Source organism: Petaurus breviceps, unplaced genomic scaffold, assembly GCF_028583685.1.
Source record: "Petaurus breviceps papuanus isolate PSGF00001 unplaced genomic scaffold, PetGlider_PUasm1.0 216, whole genome shotgun sequence".
In the NCBI taxonomy this organism is placed as follows: domain Eukaryota; kingdom Metazoa; phylum Chordata; class Mammalia; order Diprotodontia; family Petauridae; genus Petaurus; species Petaurus breviceps.
In genome coordinates, this window is record NW_027185867.1 from 2,855,698 (window position 1) to 2,878,483 (window position 22,786).

General features: G+C 38.0%; 1 protein-coding gene and 1 non-coding gene across 9 annotated transcripts in view; one reads left to right on the plus strand and one right to left on the minus strand.

Annotated features, from left to right (window-relative positions):
* Nucleotides 1-21,486, minus strand: part of SLC38A4 (solute carrier family 38 member 4) — a 137,755-nt gene extending 116,269 nt beyond the window's left edge. For 3 of the 8 annotated variants that reach the window (XM_069094255.1, XM_069094262.1, XM_069094254.1), the window contains exon 1: nt 21,319-21,486. The gene's annotated coding sequence lies outside the window, so the exon portion shown is untranslated. Of the gene's footprint in view, nt 1-7,887; nt 7,961-19,915; nt 20,070-20,654; nt 20,735-21,318 lie in introns of those variants that run through there. The other 5 variants (XM_069094260.1, XM_069094258.1, XM_069094257.1 and 2 more) reach the window with 4 other exon arrangements.
* Nucleotides 9,993-10,099, plus strand: LOC138165948 (U6 spliceosomal RNA). The gene has a single exon (XR_011169498.1). It is a non-coding gene; the product is annotated as a U6 spliceosomal RNA (small nuclear RNA).
* Nucleotides 21,487-22,786: the final 1,300 nt, after the last annotated feature.

The window sequence follows — 22,786 nt, forward strand, 5'->3', positions numbered from 1 at the left end:
AGTATTATGGATATGTTTTGCATGACTACACATGTATAACCTATATCAAATTATTTGCCTTATCAATGGTTGGGGGAGAGAGAAAGGGAGAGAATTTGGAACTCAAAGTTTTAAAAACAAATGTTAAAAATTGTTTTTAATTCATCTGGAAGAACAAAAGGTACAGAATATTAAGTAAATTAATGAAAAGAAATGCAAAGAAAGGTGGCCTAGCCACCAGATCTTAAATTGTATTATAAAACATCAATCAATTGGTACTGGTTAAAAAATAGAGTGTTGGATCAGTGGAATAGGTGAGGTATATTAGACACAGTAGTCAATGACTATTGATTTCTACTATTTGATAAACCCAAAGAATCTAGCTTCTGGGATAAGTATTCACTATTTTACAAAAATGCTGGGAAAACTGGAAAATGTACTGGCAGTAAATAGGCATAAATCAATATCTTACACTGTATACCAAGATAAAGTCAAAATGGGTACATGATTTATAAATAAAGGGTGATATTTCAAGCAAACTAGGAGAGCAAGGAAAAACTTACCTGTCAGATTTATGGAGAATGGAAGAATTTATGAGCAAACAACAGATAGAGAACATTATGAAATGCAAAATGGATAATTTTGATTACATTAAATTAAAAAATTTTTAGCATAATGTCAATGCAACCAAGATTAGAAGGGTAGCAGAAAGTCAGAAAACCATTTTTACAACAAACATCTCTGATAAAGACCTCATCTCTAAACTATATAGAGAACTAAGTCAAATTTATAAAAATACAAGTCATTCCCCAATTGATAAATGGTCAAAGAATATGAGCAGACAGTTGTCAGATGAAGAAATTAAAGCTATCTATAGTTGTATGAAAAAATGCTCTGTAAATCACTATTGATCAAAGAAAGGTAAATCAAAACAACTCTGAGGTACTACATTGCACCTATCAGATTGGCTAACATGACAAAACAGGAAAATGATAAATGTTGGTGAAGATTTGGAAAGATCGGAACACTAATGCATTGTTGGTGGAGTTATTATTAGAAATTATTATTAGAAATAGTCAAGTAGAAATTATACAACCACTTTTCAAATATATTAACTCATTAGGATATTCCTTTGGAATATGAGTTGGACTAGATGAAGACTGGGGTCCCTTCTTAATCTCATATTCTGTGATTGTGATATCAAGCTCTCTAAAAACCCAACCTAGAATCTTGTTTCCATATAGATGTGCTTATTTTCATATACATACACACAGGTGGTACAGAGGACAGTGCTGAGCCTGAAGTCAGGAAGATTCAACTTCATGAATTCAAATCTGGTCTCAGACACTTATAGCTGTGTAATTTTGGGCAAATCACTTAACCCTGTTTGCCTCAGTTCCTCATCTGTAAAATAAGCTGGAGAAGGATATGGCAGACCACTTTAGTATCTCTGCCAAGAAAACTCCAGTTGGGGTCATAAAGAGTCAGACATGACTGAAAAATGGCTTAACAACAACATGTACAAACATATTTTAGAAACTTCTATAGAACTTGCTGTATATATCATAGAGTCACAGAATCTGAGACATTATTGCCAAGGATTTTGAGTAGGCTATATAATGCAAAAAAATTTTCCCTGGGAACCTTTGCTCTTGTTTAAGTTGCTATAATCATATCCTGTTAATATATTACTTGTTCCTAGAATGTTCCACCTGCACCAAACTCAAACTTGTATTCTTTTCTGTGTTCCAACTCTGAACTGCCCCTATTTATCTCTTTTCTTTCCAATGCAGTTCAAAGTACTACAAAATGATCAAATTTTCCCTAGTTGAGTGAAGGACTTGGCACCCCATAATGTGTTTATAGTTTGGCTTTTCCCTCATAGCTACAAGAAATAAATAATTTCTTGGTCAAATAAGAAAATGTAGAGTATCAAATCAATCTACACATACACACACATTCACAGAATAAAAATGGGTGGATTTGCAAAACAGTAAAAAGGGAAAGTTTGAAATCCTGATCACCTATGTTAATTGGAGATTAGAGACATAGGCATATACAACCTAAATATGTGGGGTGTGTATGTGTGTGTGTGTGTGTGTGTGTGTGTGTGTGTGTGTGTATCCAGGCACTATCAAAATGAGAGGGAAATGGAGGAAGAGAAAGAAAAATCTGTGATTTCATTAGTATAAGAGACTCTTAGTGAGGATACCCTCCCTAATAATGTTGATGAACAACTATTTTGCAAGTTAGTCTTATAGAGTTGCCTAAGGCATTGATAGGTTAAATGACTTACCCAAAATAACATAGCTAGTATATGTCAGAGGAAGGACTTGAACCGAGGTCTTGCTGACTCCAAGACCAGCTCTATCTACCATACCATATTATATACTAATTCTTTGAAAATTGACTGTCTCTGGTACATACACATGTTTATACATATTCTCAAATTTTCTACTAACTAGAATATCTGTCTAATAAATAAAACAGCATAGTAGAAAGAATACTGGATTTGGGTTGACAGACCTCTGAATTAGTGTCATTTCCTGGCTCAAGAAATCTTTCTTATCTATAGGACAAAATACATACTCTTCATTCAAACTTCTTCACAATCTTAACCACAGAGACTTTACAAGAAGCTATGCAGTCAACCCAGAATCCAGGCCACCTGCTTTCCAGCTTCAACTCCAGCCTGGGGCACCCAACTTTGATCTCTTCCATCCAGAGACCTCTTCAGTTTTTCTTAGGTCTTTCCCAGATATGGTCCACCTTGAACTGCCAGCTTCTGCCTTCTGACTGAATTCCTCCAAGCCATACCTTCAGCTATTCTTGCCTGGACAGCTATTCTTTTGTACCTTCCAGGATACACATCACAACCTATTATAAGGAAGGAACTTAAATAATCTAATCAGACTTCCCTCAGTAGACCTCTCCAGTCACTGCTCGTCTACATGGACTTATTCCTGAACGGTTAGTATGCTCACATCTCCACATACTCTCCTCATCCCAGTGTTTCTAAATCCTTAACTGCTGAAATATTCTATTCCCCAACCCCAACTACCTGCTTTCTCAATTATGTTCCCTTCAAACCTCTACCCTAAATGTCCCACTTTAACATCCACCCAGCCCTTTCGCTGTCCTCTCTGGAATGCCTGCTCCATAATGAAGCCAGCTAACAAAGTTTCATGAATTCATCCAGATTGATTCATTAGCATTTGAATAGGAGCAAAAGTAGCAAATGGGTAGCTAGGTGGCTCAGTGGATAGACTGCCAGATCTGGAATCAGGAAGACTCAATGGGTCAGGAAAACCCAGAGATTCTGGAATACCTGCTCCATTAGCAAACTCATTTTCTTCTTAAACCTTTAACTCTCACATTCCTATTTTCTGGCACTGAGATATGACCCACTCCTGATGACACTGTATTACTGTCCCTACTTTACAATACTGGTTGCACATTAACTCATACACCAGACTCACTAGTCACAACAGGGAGTCAAAATACTCCTTGTTTCTCATTGTACCTTTCAGGCAGCCTCTCTATCACCATTACTCAGCACCTTATCCAGCTTCAAATTTCATATTATTCAAATTTATCATCTAATCCAAGTCCCAGAGTCCAGTGGCCATTACTTAACAACACCCAGGGAATTCTACTTCCTTCCTCAATGAGTTCAATGCCTGCCCAACAGTATTTCTTTCCTCCTTGACTCCTAATTTTATGAGGAGACTTCAACATGCATATTTATATTAAACTACCTTAACTTCCTAGTTATGCAATCTACTCTTTCAATCCACCTCAGCTGTACACCTCACCCTTGATCTTGCGATCACCCACAAGTGTTCCATTTCTGTTTTCATGAGATGAAATTCCTTTATCTGCCCACAACCCCTGTAATTCTAGCTTCCCTGTACATTATAAGCTATAACACAGTTCAGCATCCTCATTGTGACCTCCAATGAGTCTACCTTTCACTTATTTCCCAGGCCATCACCTTTTGCTGTACTCTCTTCCCTTCCCTTCCCTTTCTTGATGCATTGGTGAATCAGTTCAACTTTTTAATATGTACTACACTTGAAGCCTTTGCTCCACTCAATGATCATGCTTTGCAAACCACCAACTTTACATTACTTTCACTACCTGCTACTTTTTTGGTATTGTTCAGTCATTTTCCAGTCTTGTCTGACTCTCTGTGACCCCATATGGGGTTTTCTTTGCAAAAATACTAGAGTGGTTTGCTATTTCCTGCTATTGTTCATTTCATAGATGAGAAACTTAAGGCAAATAGGGGTTGAGTGACTTGCCCAGGGTCACATAGCTAGTAATGCTGAGACCAGATTTGAACTCAGGAAGATGGGTCTTCCTGACTTCAGGCCCAGCACTTAGCTGCCCATCTGCTACTTTTGTTCCTATTCAAATGTTGATAAATGAAGCTGGATAAATACACAGTACTTTGTCAGGTGGGTTCATTAAAAATTATGTTACATAGGGAAAATTTGGAACTCAATCTTGTGGAAATGAATGTTGAAAACTAAAAGTAAATAAATAAATTCTGGAAAAAAGTATGCAACAATCTCAAATGTGCCTTCATTGCATCAAAGATCTTTCACATCTTCGTAGTAGGTTCACTCTCCCACTCAGCATCATGTTTTCCTCAAACTTTTTCGATTCCTCCTCAAACTTCCAATGGCATCATCACCTTCTCTCCACATTCTCAGCTGAGGACCTCATTTCACTCTCTATAGAAAAATTGATGCCCCTCACCATTCTCCCCTTGTCTTCATCTCATGTCACTCAGACATCTTTCTCCATTAGGTCTTCATTCACACTAGTCCCAGACAAGAAGACAGCCCTTTTCTTTGCCACGGCAAACCCCTCTCCATGCATTCTTCTTCCCATGCACTCCTTCCCATCTTCTTCAGCAGAGTGACCATTCTGCCATTTCAACTCTCTAATCTTCAATTTCTCCATATGTCCTGGTTCCTTCCCTGATGTCTATAAGTAAAATAGGCCCAGATTTCCCATTTTTTCTTTTTTTTTTTTTTAGTTTTTTTAGTTTTTATTACTGAAACAAATATACAATAAGGGAAAAAAAAACCTTAAATATAAAATAATAAAGGAAAAAATCTGTCATGTGCACAGCAGAATGTAAGAAGGGATACAAAATATTTAGCAATAAATTTTCATTTCAAGAAAGTCAATATAATAAATACTGCGTGTTGTGTTGAGAGCTTTCCAACTTTTCTTTGCTTCCTTGTTAGTTGCCTTTTCTCTCTGCTTGACTTTTTACTTTGTTCTTTTTCCCCCTTTCTCCCTCACCCTATGGCTACAATTAAGCATGGATATATTTACATCTAAATATAGGTATATAGATAAAGATATACATACATATATACATACATACATGTATAGATATATACTTTCCCTAACAAATTCTACTTCTGATATTTGTTTTTATGTTTGTGCATATCTATTTCCTATCCCTCCTAACTCCTCTACTTCTATCCTCTACCTTGCCCTATTATTACTTAACCAAGCCCTCCCCCCCACCTCCAGGATCCATCCCTTATCCTCACATTCTCATTAATCTAAACATCCTTCTTTACCCCCTTTAACCTATTACCTCACACTCTCCTCTAGATAGCCTTCCCTTATCCTCTCCCCACTCCCTATCCCCTTAGTGTTTTATTTCTTTCTGAATTTTTGTTTTTATACTCTTAGATTTTTCTACTCTTCTAGATATATATATACATTGTTCCCCCTTGAACCCATTCCTGATGAAAGTAGGTTTCCAGAAGTAACAGTCCTCCTCCCCCATCTAATTCCTCTATGTCTGGTTCTTCTTCTCACACCTCATTTGTATAAAATAATTACTCTTTTTAACTGTTCCTAAATAATTTTACTTTTTAAAGTCCTATCATATCTACTCCAATTTTTCTTATGAACCATCCAATTACTAATAACAATCTTAGATATACATTTTACATACATAAAAGGTAAGCAGTCTGCCCTTTTTAAGTCCCTTGTAATTATTCTCTGGTATATATCTTATATTTCTCTTGGTTCTTTTAACATAAAATCTCCTAGTAAATTCAGGTTTTTTTTTAAAACAAAGTCCTGAAAGTCTGACAGTTCATTGAGTGCCCATCTCTTTTTTCATTCAGGATTATGATTAGCTTTTATGGGTATGACAGGTTTTTTTTTGCTCTTTAATATATAGTATTCCAAGACCTGCAGCCTTTTAATGTCACCAGTGCTAGGACTCGTGTGATTCTAATTGTGGCACTGACATACTTAAATTGTTTTTTTCTTGATGGTCATAATATTTTATCCTTGAGCTGGGTGTTTCAGAATTTAACTACAATATTCCTATGGATTTTCCTCATAGGAACTCTTTCAGGTAATGATTGGTGGATTTTTTTCTATTTCTGTTATCCTCTCTTGTTCTAAAGCTTCAGGACAATTCCAATTATTTCTTGTATTGTTGTATTAAGATTCTTTTTTTGATCATAGCTTTCAGGTGGTCTAATTATTCTTATTTTCTCTTCATGATCTGTTCTCCATATCAGTTGTTTTTCTTAGGAGATTTTTCATATTCTCTTCTATTTTTTCATTTTTTATATTTTGTTTTATTATTTAGTGATCTCTTATATCTTTGCTGACTTCCCTTTACCAGACTCTGATTCTCAAGGAATTGTTTCCTTCCCTAAGATTCTGGATCTCTTTTGAGATCTCCTTGTTTGATTTTATTTTCATAATCTTGATTATTCTTTTTTATTAGCTTTTCCTCAATCTCTCTTATTTGATTTTTAAGTCTTTTTAAAGTTCTTCTGTGAATTCTTTTTGAGCAAATGGCCATTACTCTTTGAGGTAGAAGGTTTCTTTGCTTCAGTATCCTCCCCTGAAGATGAACCTCAGTCTCTGCATTCCCGTAGTAACTTTCTATGGATGGATTCTTTCTCTTTTGCCTGTGCATTTTTTTCATTCATAGTAACTTAGTTTTTATAATTACCACTAGTCCTGAGGTATGGGGGATGGTGCCTCTGGCCTCAGATCCTCCTTCAGTTCTCTCCTCTTGTCTGGAACTAGAACTAAGACCTTCAGTCTCCCGTAAATGCCCACAGTCAGAGGTGTCCCCACTCCCCTGCTTCTGCACTTACCAGGTGTGCTGGTTCCTTCTCCTTCCCCCCACCCCCTCCCTGTCTCTGTAGCATAACTGGGTCTAGCATTCCTTGTCAACAGATGTTCCCACGATCTTCCTTGGCTCAGATGGCCAGCACCCCTCACTGTCTTGGGGGTAAAAGTTCCTGCAGCTGGGAATGAGGCAGTCTCCCAACCCAGTTAACCCTCAGGGGTTGCTGCTTGTTGTTTAAGTGGGCCTAGTATCTAGCCTGAAGGTGTTTACTCTTCACAGGGCTCATACCTCATCTTGGGACTTTTTTTCAGCTCTTCTTCAATTGCTCCAGGAGGATTCTTGTTCTGTCCCTACTCTTATTTATTTTTACTGCTCAATATTCACCCTGAGGCACTGTTTCATCTCTTTTGTGGAGTAAAATATTGAGAGTTTAGAATTTTCTGACCCATGCTGCCATCTTCCTAGAATCCTCACTCTCCCCATAATAAATAAACCTTGCATTATCCTCCTATTCCTGTTAATTATTGTCCCATATCTCTTCCTCCCTTCTCAGCTAAATTTCTAGAGAAAGCTGTCTAAACTTACTGCTTCTATTTCCTCTCCTCTCACTCTTTTCTAAACTTTTTGCAATCTGGCTTCTGACCTTATCATTTAATTGAAACTGCTCTCCCCAAAGTCACCAACAATATCTTAATTGCCAAATCTATTAGGCTTTTCTCAATCCATAGCATTATATCAAGGCCTAATATTCCTCCTGAACTCTGGTCACATACCTTTCAGACACTTCCAACTGGATGTCACATAGATATCTCAAACTCAATGAGTTTGAAACGAAACTCCTTATCTTTTCTCCAAATCCTTCCCTTTTCCAACTTCTTTATTAATATTGAGGTTAACGCCATCCTCCTTGTCAAACAGGCTTGCCAGGATTATCCTCTTCTCTCAGATTTGCTCAATGTATCCAATCTGCTGCCAAGTTCTCTTATTTCCATTTCCACAACATTTCTCACATATGTCCCCTTCTCTCCATTTACATAACCACCACTTAGGTGTCAGCTCTTATCGCTGCTTGCAGGATTTATTCCTGTATCTTCTAGTTGAGTTCCCTGCCTCAAATCTCTTCCCATTCCTATGTATGCTGCATACTTATACATGGCAGGAACAGGGTAAAGACCACATTTTTAAAAGACAGCCACATTCAAATCTTTTACACCAATTGCCAATGAATAATCAGGTTTTCTTTTCTTTGGCAAAGTATGAAATTTGTTCTTTGATATACACCACTAAAAATGGTTCAGAGGAAAAATAAATATGGAGGAATCACTCTACTTTGTGCTTTTCAGATCACAACTGATATATTGTGTGCAGTTCTGATACCGTATTTTAAGACATGGATAAAATGGGGCACATGCCAGAGAGGATCACATCACCAGGGATGTGAAGAGCCCAAATCCATGTCATATGAGGAATGATTATTTGAACTCTGAGCACAAGGGACAGCTAGAAAAAATGTTCAGAGACAAGAGATGGTGTGTTTTATTCATGGAACAGTAATGGGGCCACTGTCAGTGGATCAAAGAGTGGGTGGTCTTATATGTGGGTGAAGAGCAGGGTAGTGTAATGTAATGCCAAGGAAAGGCAACTTCCCAAGGTTCAGAATACCAGCATAGGTGCTCTCCATTTTATTCAGTGACCAACCAAGAACAGAGAAGATTAAAACATGACATCATTCAAAATACAGCATTTACTAAGTGTGATTAAATAATCTCCAAGTACTACCCCACCCCAGGATCTTCCAATCATTCAATCAATTACAAAGTCCCTGTTCTAAATACTACCCCACCCCTAGGCTATACCTTAATTAAGTCCACCACAAAACCCCTCTTCTCAAATGGAGATTAGTTTCCAAACATAGGTAAAGTACCTTCATTTGTCAATCACAGAGCACAATAAGGTCAAAAGTTCCCCACCCCTGGATCACAATTGAATCTACCCCAGAGTTACATCAAGTTTAAACACAGCACTTAATACCCAAATGGAGGTCTTTTCTTCATCTTGACATGAGGCAAGTTCTCAGCAATCTTAGTTCCTGGGGATACAAGGCTTAGCAAGGCCATAAGATACATTGCCAGTCCCTTCATGAATTCATCCTCTGTCTGTAGAACAGTCCTAGAACCCCTGAACACATTAGCAAGCCCTCTCCCAGGATTTCTGTAAACATACAACAAGAAAATCCTTCTTCAGGGCTTCTGAACCAACAGAAAGGCTCCCAGACCCCTGCAACAACAGCACTGTCCCTCACCAGTGGACAGTATTCATTCTGTCTGCAGGACAGTCTCCAGACCCCTGCAACAACAGCACTGTCCCTCACCAGTGGACAGTATTCACTCTCTGTCTGCAGGACAGAATCAGGGCTTCTTAGTGAACAGCCAGGTTCCAGGACTTCTTCAACAAAAGGACTGTCTTTCAGCAGTGGACAAATCTGGCAAAATAACATCAAAACAGACAAAGTACCAGCAAAACAGCCATGTCTCCTCAGTCCTTGGCAGCTCAGGGGGCAGGTCTCAAAAGTCCAGGGCAATTCAAAGCGGCCACCAGCAATTCTCTTAGTCTCTCTCTCTCCACGAGGTGCTGCTTCCAAAAAGATCTTCCGCCTCTCTCTTGTCTCTCCAAATCTACGTCACCAGCTCCTCCCAGTTCAGGACTTTCTTTTCACATCAACAAGCCCATCCCACAGGTGGGATTAACAAGCTCTGGGTTTTAACACAATCAATTTGAAAACCAAGCCAATACAGGGGAATCTTTAATTGCCATTACTATCACAGGTAGCAGGGAGGAGAGTCAGGTGAAGTGGTGTAAGGTATAAAAAAAGACTGTAGTGCTCTTTTTAGCAGCACACATACTAAAATTGGAACAATACAGAGAAGTTTAGCCTGTTCCCTATGCAAGGATGGCATGCAAATTCATTAAGCATTCCATATTTTTATCCAGGAGAGACAATTTTAAAATTATTGAACTATCTGAAAGCTCTGATTTAAAAAAAAGAGCTTAGACATCATCTTGCAAGAAATTGTCAAGGAAAACTGCCCTGATATTCTAGAACCAGAGGGTAAAATAGAAATTGAAAGAATCCACTGATCACCTCCTTAAAGAGAGCTCAAAATGACAACTTCCAGGAATATTAAAGCCAAATTTCAGAGCTCTCAGGTGAAGGAGAAAATATTGCAAGTAGTCAGAGAGAAACAATTCAATGATCATGGAGCCACAGTCAGAATAACACAAGATTTGGCAGCTTCTACATTTAAGGCTTAGAATGCGATATACTGGAGGGAAAGGGAGCTATAATTACAACCAAGAACCACCTATCCAACAAAACTGAATATAATCCTTGTGAGGGAAAATGGACATTCGATGAGACAGAGGACTTTCAAGCATTCTTGATGAAAAGACCAGAACTGAAGAAAAATTTTGACTTTCAAATACAAAATTCAGGAGAAGCATAAAAAGGTAAACAAGAAAGGGAAGTCATAAACAACTTAACTTTAAACTATTTACATTCCTGTGTGGGAAGGTGATACTTGTAACTCATAAGAACTCTCTAATTACTAAGGTAATTAGAAGAAGTATATATAGACAGAGAGCACAGGTGTGAGTTGAATATGAAGGGGTGATATCTAAAAGATAAAATTAAGGGGTGAGAAAGGAATGTACTTGGAGAAAGGGAAAGGGGGAGGTAGAATGGGGTAAATTATCTCACATAAAAGAGGCAAAAAAAAGCTTTTGCAGTGAAAAGGAAGAGGCGGGAATGCGTGAACCTTACTTTCATCAAAATTGGCTCAAAGAGGGGAAAACATACATGCTCAATTGGGTAGAAAAAAAGATCTTACCCTACAGGAAAGTAGGACAGGAAGGGGGTTTATAGAAGGAAGGTTTAGGGAGTGAGCAGTCAGATTAAGGGAATGAGTAGTCAGAAGCAAAACACTTTTGAGGAGAGACAGGGTGAAAGGAGAGAGAGAATACAATAAGTGGAGGAGAGAGGAATAGGGTGGAGGGAAATACAGTTAGCAATAGTAACTGTGAAAAAACTTAGAATCAGGTTTCTCTGATAAAGACCTCATTTCTGGGGCAGGTAGGTGGCACAGTAGCACCAGCCCTGAAGTCAGGAGGACCTGAGTTCAAATTTGGCCCCAGACACTTAACACTTAATGTAACACCATGTGACCTTGGGCAAGTCACTTAACCCCAATTGTCCTGCCTTACCCCCTCCAAAAGGCAAAAAAAAGACCTCATTTCTCTAACATATAGAGAACCAAGTCAAATGTGTAAAACTAAGAGCTATTCCCCAAATGACAAATGATCAAAAGATATGAGCAGTTTTCAGATGAAGTAATCAAAGCTATCTATAGTCATATAAAAATACTCTCACTGTTGATTAGAGAAATGTAAATTAGAACAATTCTGAGGTAGTAACTCATACCTATTAGATTGATTAATAGAACAGAGAAGGAAAATGACAAATGATGTATGTGATGTGGGGAAAGTGAGACATTAATACACTGTTGGTGGAGTTGTGAACTTATTAAACCATTCTACAGAGCAATTTGGAACTATGCCCAAAAGGTTATAAAATCATACATATCCTTTGACCTAACAATACCACGATTAGGTCCATATTCCAAAAGAGATTAAAAAAAAAAAAGAAAAGGACCTATATGTACAAAATATTTTTAACAGCTCTTTTCTGGGGGCAAGGAATTAGAAATTGAGGGGATGCCCATAAATTAGGGAATGAATGAACTGTGCTATAATAGTGATTGTGATGGAATATTATTGTACCATAAGAAATGATGAGCAGAATGCTCTCAGAGAAACCTGGACTCGCATAAACTGATGCATAAGGACATGTACTGTGTACAAAGTAACATCAATATTGTAAGATGATCAACTGTGAATGACTTAGCTATTCTCAGGAATACAATGATCCAAGATAACTCACTTAGTTGCCATCCATTGCCATCCATTCCCAGGAAAAGAACTGATAGTGTCTGAATACAGATTGGAGCTTACTTTTTTTAAACTTTATCCTTCTTGAGGTTTTTTTTTCTTGTCTATGTTCTTTCACAACATGAGTAATTGGAAATGTTTTACATGACTACACATGTATAAACTATATCAAATGCTTGCCTTCTCATCCGGAGGTGAGGGAGGAAGGTAGAGAATTTGGAACTCAACCTTTTTAAAAACAAATGTTTAAAATTGTTTTTACATGAAACTGGAGAAAAATAAAAAACCAAATGATTTTTTCTTTTTTCAAAGAATATTTATTTATTTACTTTTAGTTTATAACATTCAGTTCCATAAGCTTTTGATTTCCAAATTTTCTCCTTCTCCCTATCCCTCTCCTCACTCCTTCCACCCCCCCCATCCCTCCCAACCCCCCAAACCCTTGTGGAGGCATGCAATCCGATACAGGATCTAAAAATATCTTCACATTAAACATAAGTCAAGCTGGAAAGAAAGATTATAACCAACGGAATGAGCAACGAGAAAGAAGGAACAAAACAAAACAAAAAAGAGAGAGCAAGTAGTTTGCTTCAATCTGCATTCACACTCCATAAATCTTCTCTGGATGTGGATAGCCCTTTCCCTAGTGAGTCTTTTGGAGCTGTCTTATAGCCTTGCATTTCTGAGAGGAGCCCAGTCCTGTCATCACAGATACAATGTGTCTATAATTGTGTACAATGTTCTCCTGGTTCTGCTCCTTTCACTCATCATCAATTTATTTAAGTCTCTCCAGGTTATTATGAAGTCCATCTAATCCTCATTTCTCATAGCACAATAGTATTCCATCACATTCATATACCACAACTTGTTTAGCCATTGATGGGCATCCCCTTGATTTCCAATTCTTTGCCACCACAAAAAGAGCTGCTATAAATATTTTTGTACCTACAGGTCCTTTTCCCATAATCTCTGATGAGATATGTGTTTGGGATACAGCCCTAGGAGTGGTATTGCTGGGTCAAAGGATGTGCACATTTTTATAGCCCTTTGGGCATAGTTCCAAATTGTTCTCCAGAATGTTTGGATCAGTTCACAACTTCACCAAAAATACATTAGTGTTCCAATTTTCCCACATCTTCTCCAGCATTTATCATTTTCCTGTTTTGCCATGTTAGCCAATCTGACCAGTGAGAAGTGGTACCTCAGAGTTGTTTTGATTTGCATTTCTCTAATCAATATTGATTTAGGACATTTTTTCGTATGATTATGCACATCTTTAATTTCTTCCTGTGAAAACTGCCTGTTCATATCCTTTGCTCATTTATCAACTGGGGAATGACCAAATAAATTTTTTTAAAAAATAAAATAATAAGGGGTGGCTAGGTGGCACAGTGAATAGAGCACTGGTCCTGAAGTCAGGAGGACCTGAGTTCAAATGCGGCCTCAGATACTTAACACAAATACTATCCCTGTGACCTTGGGCAAGTCACTTAACCCCAACTGCCCTCCAAAAAGCAAAAATAATAATAATAAAAGAAAGGTTTAAAAAAAGAATTTTAAAGGGATGAGAGGGCTAGGTTATGAAGGATTGAAAGTGCCAGAAGATTTTAAATTTGAGGGTGATAGAAAGCACTGGATTTTATTGAACATATGTGAACCATGGCCAGACCAGAGTTTTAAGAAATTCTCCTTGGTGGCTGAATGTAAGATGGACTTTAATAGGGAGAGACTTGTGGCAAATAGACTAACTAGCAGATTATTGCAATTTAAGGTTTAAGGTGAAAAACAGCAGTATCAGAGGAGAGAAGGGGACATATTCAAGAAATGTTGTAAAGGTGAAATGGACAGACTGTGGCAATAGATTAGATATCGGGACCGATTAGATAGGAATCAAAGATAACACCTAGTTGTGACCCTAGGGGACTAGGAAGATAGTAATGCCCTTAATAGGAAGTTTGGAAGGGGGCAAGGTTTAGGGGGAAAGATAATGAATTCCATTTTGGACACATTGTATTAAAGATACCTACTAAACAATCAGTTTGAGGTGTCTAAAAGGTAGTTGAAGATGGAAATCTGGAGGTGAGCAAATAGGTTAGGTCTGGATAAGTCAATTTGAAAATAATCACAGAAATGCTAATTAAATCCATAGGAGTTGATGAGTTCACCAAATGAAATAGTATAGCAGGGAAAGAGAAGAAAGCTCACAACAGAGTCCAGTGGAACATCACTGGTTAATGGGCATGATTTGAATAAGCATTCAGCAAAGGAAACAGAGAAAGAGCAATCTGATATGTAAGAGGAGAATCAAGAGAATGGGGTCCTGAAAACCTATATGGAAGAGCACCAAAGAGTAGAGGGTGATCAGAATAAAGACAGCAGAGAGGGTGAGAAGAATGAGGATTGAGAACAGGACAGATTTGTCAATCAATTAAGAGACAATCGGTAACATTGGAAAGAGCAGTTTTGACAGAATGATGAGATCAACAGGAGAAGAAGTGGAGACTCGTATTGTAGATGACTTTCTCGGGGACTTTAGAAACAAAGGGTAAAAGAGATGACAGAATAATAGCAGGAATGGGAGGATTAAGTAAGAGTTTTTCAGGTTGGAGAAGGTATGGGAATGTTTGTAGGGAAGGGAAGGAGCTAATAGAAAGTGAGAAACTGAAGATAAGTGATAGAGTGTGGATGACAGGTGGAGGGTTTTGAACTGGCAAGAAGTAGAGACACCTCTTCATGTGAGACATTGGGAGGAGATAGTGGCAGAAGGCATCTGAGTGATATGAGATAAGTAGAAGGGGGAAAAAGAAGGAGCTCTTGGTAAATGAAGGCATCAATTTTTTTCAGTAAAATAGGAGGCACGTTTCTCAGATGAGAGGATAGGAGGTTTGAGAAATGATGAAAATGCTTGAAAGAGCCACTGTGGAGAGCTGATGAAAGAACTGAAGTATTGACTAGCAGCAGAAAGGGTCAAGTTGTGACTATACAACATAAATTTACAGTGAACCCAGTTAGAATGGTTGTATGATTTTCTCCACCTTGGTTCAGCTTCACATATGTGGAAGGCAAAGGCAGTAGATGGTGGGAGTGATCAAGGCTGAGGCCTGGCAGAGTACAATTGGAAATATAAAGGGATCAGAGACTCAAGAGGAGGGGACAGTGTGGAGCTGAACTGGTTCACCAAGGGGTCAAAATGAAAAAAAGAAGAGACAGAGCCTGGTGCAGAGGTGATGGACTCAGAGAGAACTGAAGGGTTGAGGGATGGGAGATCATGGTGTAGGTAAAGAATGGGATTTGGCAAGAGAAGGCAGAGAAAGAGGTGGAAAGCTTCCGATTGTGGTCAGAAAAGGGAATTTCAGAGTTCTTGAATATGGAGGTGGTACAATTATGAGTGATGACAAGATCAAGGGTATGGCCATCTTTGTGTGTATAAGTATACATTAAATACAAAAAAAATAAATGCAAATACACATAAAGTTTGAGACAGAAGACTTAACAGTTAAGGGGTTCTAGAAAAGCTTAACCTAGAAAGTGGGGCTTGAGGTACATATTGAAGGGAAATAGAAATTCTTTGAGGTTGAAATGAGGAGTGAGTGCATACCAGGCATGAGAGACACCAGTATAAATGTACAAAGATGAGAGCTGGAGTGTTGTGTATAAGGAACAGAAAGAAGATCAGATTAATTGGTTTGAAGACTCTGTAAGAGGTAGTAATGTATAAGGCTGGAAAGACAGATTGGGGCAAGGTTACATAGGATTTTAAAAGCTAAACACGGAAGTTTGTATTTGATTCGGGAGGTAATATGAAGTCACTAGGGCAGGGGTTGGCAAATGACAGCCCAAGAGCCAAACTGAACCTGAAGCCTATTTTTGTATGGCCTAAGGAATAAGAATAGTTTTCAGATTTTTACATAAAAAACTTTATTTAAAAATGCAAAAAAAAAAACATTCTTAGCTCACAGGTTATACAACAGACTTTTAATGCTGAGTTGTTTAGGTTAATCATCTCAAGGACCCAGTATTTCTCTGAATTCACCTCAGTACAGTGATTGTTATAGTAGGTGATTAATAGATGTTTCTCAAAATTGAATTATGCATTATTATAGAACTGGTCTTATTCTTCCTTCCTATTTTCAAAGGGAAAGGCTGAGATAAAAGGAAGTTGAAGAATAGGATGCTATACAAACTAAAAATAAGTGGAAATGTGCAGGTATGTTAGCAGAAGAAGAGTAAAGGGCAGAGATGAAGAGATAGGACAATATTATACAAAAAAGAACTTCTTTGAAGGAATTTAAAACAGGGAAGAAAAAGAACTGAAAATCTTTTGTAATAATTGGAGGGTTGGGCCTCTCAAAGTGTTATTGTCAAAAGAAAGTTCAGAAAAGGGAAGGATTTCGGGTGAAATAATAAATTCAGTTTTAGATAGTGTGTTTAAGACTGTGTAGTGTATTGGTTAAGGTTTAACAATCAACTCTCCCAAAAATGTACCTGTGAGAAACTTATAAATTTAATCTGCATTATTAACCTTTTCTTCATTTTAAGTCTAGACAACTAACAAAACAATAAATCAATCCCTGATTTCTAGCATTTGCTGATTTTTTAAAGCATTTGGGGTTAAGTAACTTGCTCAAGGTTACATGGCCAGTTATTTTGTGTGGGTGCCAAGTATCTGAGTCCAGAACCAATCCCAGGTCTCCCGACACCAGGGCCACTCACTGCGCCACCTGGCTGCCCCAATTTGCTGATTTTTAAGGTATAAATTCTCACACTGAAAATTTAACAATACACTCTCTAAAGTCCAATCTATGGGGATTGGTTATAGGAAACTCTTATAGGATATCCATTTTGCAATATTTTTGTCAAAAACACAACTATCTTCTACCATAAGCAAATTAGGAGATTAAGGAATAGTTTACCTGTCAGATGTATGGAGAAGGGAAGAATTTATGACCAAACAAGAGAAAGAGAGTATTACAAGATTTAAAATGGGCAATTTTTATTACATTAAATTTGAAAGGATTTGCAGAAATAAAATCAATGCAACCAAGATGAGAAGGAAAGCAGAAATTGGGTAAACAATTTTTACAGCTCATCTCTGATAAAGGTTTCATTCCTCAAGTATATAGGGAACTGAGTCAAATTTATAAGAATACAAGTAATTCCCCAATTGATAAGTGGTCAAAGGAGTCAACAGGCAATTTGCAGATGAAGAAGTCAAAGCTATCTATGATCATATAAAAAATGCTCTAAATCACTGTTTTTTAGAGAAATGCACATTAAAACAACTGAGGAACCACCTCACACCTATCAGATTGGCTAATATGACAGAAAAATATTATATGTGTTGGATATGTAAGAAGATTGGGACACTAAAGCACTGTTAGTGGATTTGTGAGCTGATCCAACTATTCTTGAAAGCAATTTGGAACTATGCCCAAAGGGCATCCAAACTGTGAATGCCCTTTGCTCTAGCAATACCACTACTAGATCTGTACTGCAAAGAGATCATAAAAATGGAAAAAGGACCTTCATGTACAAAAGTATTTATAGCAGTTCTTTTTGTGGTGGCAAAGAATTGGAAATTGAGGGCATACCCATCAAGTGGGGAATTGTTAAACAAGTTGTGATATATCAATATAATGTAATGTGATATCAATATCAATATAACTTACATGAAGATGCAAAGTGAAGTAAGCAGAACAGGAGATCATTATACACAGTAACAACAATATTGTGCAATGATCAACTATGATTGACTTAGTTCTTCTCAGCAATACAATGATCCAAGACAATTCCAAAAGGACTCATGATGGAAAATGCTATCCACGTCCAGAGAAAGAACTGATGGAGTATGAATACAGATCAAAGCAGACTGTTTTCAGCTATTTTTCATAGCTTTTTTCCCTTTTGTTCTGTTTCTTCTTTCACACCATGACTAATATGAAAATATGTTTTACATGATTGCACATGTATCAGATTGCTTACTGTCTTATGGAGAAGCACAGGGAAGGAAGGAGAAAATTTGAAACTCAAAATTTTATTTTAAAAAATGAAAGCCAAAAATCATCTTGACATGTAATTGGAAAAAATAAAATATTATTTAAAAGGGGGAGGGGGAAACACAACCACCTTTCTATCCATCCATATTTACAACCTAAGTCACCTTTGACTGTTCACTCTCCCTCATCCCATGCATCCAAATATTCCAAATCTTGTCAGTTCTTCGCCTGAAACATCTCTCATGTTTGGGAGCAACTCCACTGTTTTACTATCTTTTCCTCAGTCATTCATTCAATTGGCAAACATTTATTAAATGACTTCTATGTGCCAAGCACTGGAGATATTAAGAAAGATAAAAGATACTCCCTGTTCTCAAGAACTCAGACTAATGAGGGAGACAACATGTAAACAGTTATGTATAAATGAACTGTATACAGAATAAATTGAAAATAATCAGTAGAACAAGGGCACTAGATAGGATAGGAAAAGGAAAAGACAGATACGAAAAGGGTTTGTAGAAGGTATAATTTTAACTGGGATTTGATGGGAGGCAAGGAAGCCAGGAAGTGGAGATTAGGAAAGAGAGGATTACAGGTATGGGAGACAACTCAGAGTAGACAGATGGAGTGTCTTGCTTAAGAAAAAGTAAGGAAGCCAATGTCATTGAATTACAGAGTAGTCAGAGGAGTTTTCATTGTAAGAAGACTGGAAAGTTATAGGGGGGAGGGTGGAACAGGCCATGAAGGCCTTTGAAACTTAAACAGAGAATTTTATACTTCATCTTGGAGGGAACAGGGAGCCATTGAAAGGGGAATTGGAGTAGGGGCAATTGGAGAACTGACTGGAGTCAGGATAGACTTTAGGTAGGCAGACCTATCAGGAGGCTATTGCAATAGTCCTGGCAGGAAGTGATGAGGGTTTACACCAGGATGTAAGTGGGTATAAAGGAGAGATTTTACACATAGGTAAAATTGACAACAGATTGAACATAGTAAGAAAAATGAAAGTGAAAATTCAAGGATAACATGTGACTTGAGAGCCTGGGGGAAGAAAGGTGATACTCTTGCCATTAATAGGGAAGTTTTGAAGGGGAAAGGGTTTTGGGGAAAAGATAATGTGTTCATTGATGTTCGACTATTAGACTTGTTGAGATTGAGATGTCTATAGGCCATCCAGTTCGAAATGTACAAAAAGTAGTTAGAGATGTGAGACTGGAGATAAGAAGAGAGGTCAGGGTTAGATAAGTAGATTTGAGAATCATCAGTTGATAACTGATATATTGATTCTTCATATACTTATAAGTAAAGGTCTCCCCCAATAGAATATAACCTCCTTGAGAGCAGTGCCTGGCACATGGTAATAAATCCTTATTGATAGGTGGATCAGTTATTACATCTCCATGGCCTCAGGGTGGCAGTCCTCCATGCCAAATTGGGGTATTTGTATCATCATAAAACAAGGGGACAGGCTTTGCTGTTTTCAAACAAAGTTTGAAACTTTTGAGTATGCTGGAGCCCTAAGAGGAAGGCAATAGGTATACTTCCTACTACGACAAATAAGACGAAAGAAATTTCCACTTTTCTTCTCCACTCACAAAGCCAATTCCAGGTATTTATAGCCTTTTTATGGTTCTACAGGAAATATATCTGTCTTTCCTATCTTCATCCTCTCTCTCCCGGCAGCTCCCCACCCTAGCCCCCTCATTCTTTTCTTCTTTTTCTTCCAGTGTGCAAGTTACCCTCTGTACCCTCCTCCCCAGCCCATCCTCTAGTCTATCTCCCTCTTTGCCTAGATATTTACCTCCTCTCCGTAAATCACTTTTCCTGAGGCCAATGAGGTTTGCGACTTTCTGTGTTGTTTTCAAGAAAGCACGGGATTCAGATTATCTAGGTTCCATACCTAACTGAGATATTCATTATCTGCGTAATCTTGGGCAAAGCCTCCGTTTCCTCATCTGTAAAGTAAGAGAGTTAGACTAAATGATCCCTTCCATCTCTACAAGGTTCTAATTAATTCTTCGGAGTCTTAGGATATACACCATGGTCTAGATTTTAGCAATCCCCATGAAAAGAAGGCTACATTTCTTTCATTTCTTGCCTGGATTTCCTTCATCCAGCTAAAGAGTACAGCATCCTAATGCCCAGATGAGGTAAATTCTCCGGTCTCCGTCCTTCCCCCAAGAACGCCTGTGTCTCTGTTTCCATTGCCCTCCCGTCTCCGGCGTGACCCTCCTTTCTCTGCTTCTCCACTTTCGTCTTAACCTATAGTCTCTGCTGCCTCATTTTTCTACAGCTACTTCTTGTCCACACGGCCTCTGAATCGCAGACAGTCATGAACAAAACAATCCGTCTCAAATCCCAGCCCTTTCACACTTTGTCATGCTCCATCCCCATCCTCGCCTGCCTACAGCCTCTCTGAAATCAGAATTACTCCCTCGTCGGTCGAAGGTTTGGAGTCTCTCTATTGACTGTGTACTGTGATGGCCTTGTTTACACCTCTGTTTAGCTCCACCACCTATTTAAAACCCTCCACACCTTACCGGAGCCTTTGAAGAGTGGGTACTGGGCCAGCACTGTAGGTTAACACCTCACCAAGCCTGAATCACGTGAGTGGCCAGATTCCCAAAGTGGATCAGCCTCCGCCCCTCCCCTCCACCTCCTTTCCCCTCCCCCTCTTCTGCCTTGCTGTCTCCCTTCTTCAGTAGATGGTAGCTGCAGTAGCAACAGGAGAAGCAGGAATTTTAACAGATGGGCACCAGCTTCGACACAATTTCTAAAACTAGTAGTGTCACAGGGTAGAGGATAGGGTGAAGGGCTAAAGATAAAGGAGTAGGGGAGAGAGTGAAGGGGGAAGGTGGAAAAGCGAGGAGGGAGACGACTTAACTTTCTTTTGCTATTAACTGGCTTTGCTCTCAGTGACAACACACCAGTAGCACAAATCAATCCCGTCAGTGCCAGTATAATGCACTTCGAGCAAATAGGATCGAAAACCTGCTATAATCACCCAAAGAGCAGATACTACAACAGTTTAAAATCACCAATACCAAGCCTGAACTTGAACTAGAAACCACACAGTGTCACACACGTGTGTTCTGTCTTCCTAAGAACATCTCGGTTGGGATCAGACATCAGTCTGCATACTTACAATCATATTCGTTCTAAAAGAAAACAAACACAAAAAAATTTAATTTCAGATTCACTCACCTTTTTCTTTCTCCCCTTCCCTAGACGAGTATGCAGAGAAATACACGGGAGGAAAAGTATAGATTAAGAGCCTGCTTTCTGTTCTTTTCGCCGTTTCTGGAGTGGAAATTTCTATCAACTGATTGGGGGCCACATCCTTCGGTGTCACATTTCCTGAGGACCCTCCCTTCCAGAAAAGTGGCCAATCATCAACTAGCAACTTGACATGTGGGCAAAAAGCATCCTCCCAGGTACAGTTGTACTGTCTAGTTGGCCTGGAAGCGTGGGAGCCACGGGATTGCAAGTCAAAGCTCAGTTTTAATTGGTAAATTAAATTAATAAAAATCAAATCAATAATGATTTTTATTAATTTGGTCTGCTCCATACAAAACCACACTCCTTTCTTTACTTTGAATTACATAGTTAAACTTTCCCAGAGAATTAAAAAGCATTTTATAACATTAAGAGAATATTTTATTAGTTTAAAAGGAAGAACCTTGTAATTACTCTAGATATAGTTATGGAAAAACACCAATGTCTTTGGCATATCTACTTGTTTTACAGTCAACAAAAGATAAAGAGGTAATGGCTTGTCTTTCTGAAATGTTTTGAGGTTTGAGAATTTAAAATGACATTGAGTAAAAATGTAAATAAAATCTTGTTTTTAACAAATATCATTATAATATCTGACTATAAAATAAGATTATTATTTCCATGCCCTGGATGACTATTAATATTGACACTGCTCTCTAGTGAATATAAATTCTTTTCAAAGAAAAATCTAGCACAGCATACAAGCTCTCTCTCTCTTTAATATTTGATGACTTTTTTTTTTTAAACAAATACATGGAGATCTCAGATCTACTAGGATAGCAAAATGTATGAGGCACCAATAGACATTTTCTAGATTTTTCAATGGCCAATTTGGGTGGTTTTTTTTTAAGTTATGGTTAACTCACAAAGCAAGTGGCATACCTCAACTAGTGTCAACCATGAGCTGACTGACCCATCTAGAACTTATAACCTTTTAATTGCATTGCTTTCATTAGAATATCAAGATTCTACTACTCTTTAATAGTTTTCTTCTAAAAAAAAAACAGCTTGTAAACTCTAGTTCACATTATTTTTTTCAACTTTAAACAAACTTATTCTAATTTTTAGAACCACTTATGGGCCCAAGAAACCAGCACTCACTCTCCTCCCTTCTTAACTCAGGACTGGGCTAAATTCAATCTTGGAAGAGCTTGGCCTCCAATGAGGAATGAGGGTTCTTTTCTTTTTTTTTTCACACTATTCCTATTCTTAAGCCTCAACCCCATTGTGTTGTGATGATTTCCTTAAAGTTTAGTGTTGCTTCCATAACTAGGACTTTTTCCAAAAAAGGAAATAGAAATACACTCAATATATAGTAGAAACTGCTATTTATTTTCTACACAGAAAAGAAAAGCTTAAGACAAAATGTTTGTGAGCATTCAAATGAAAGCAGCTA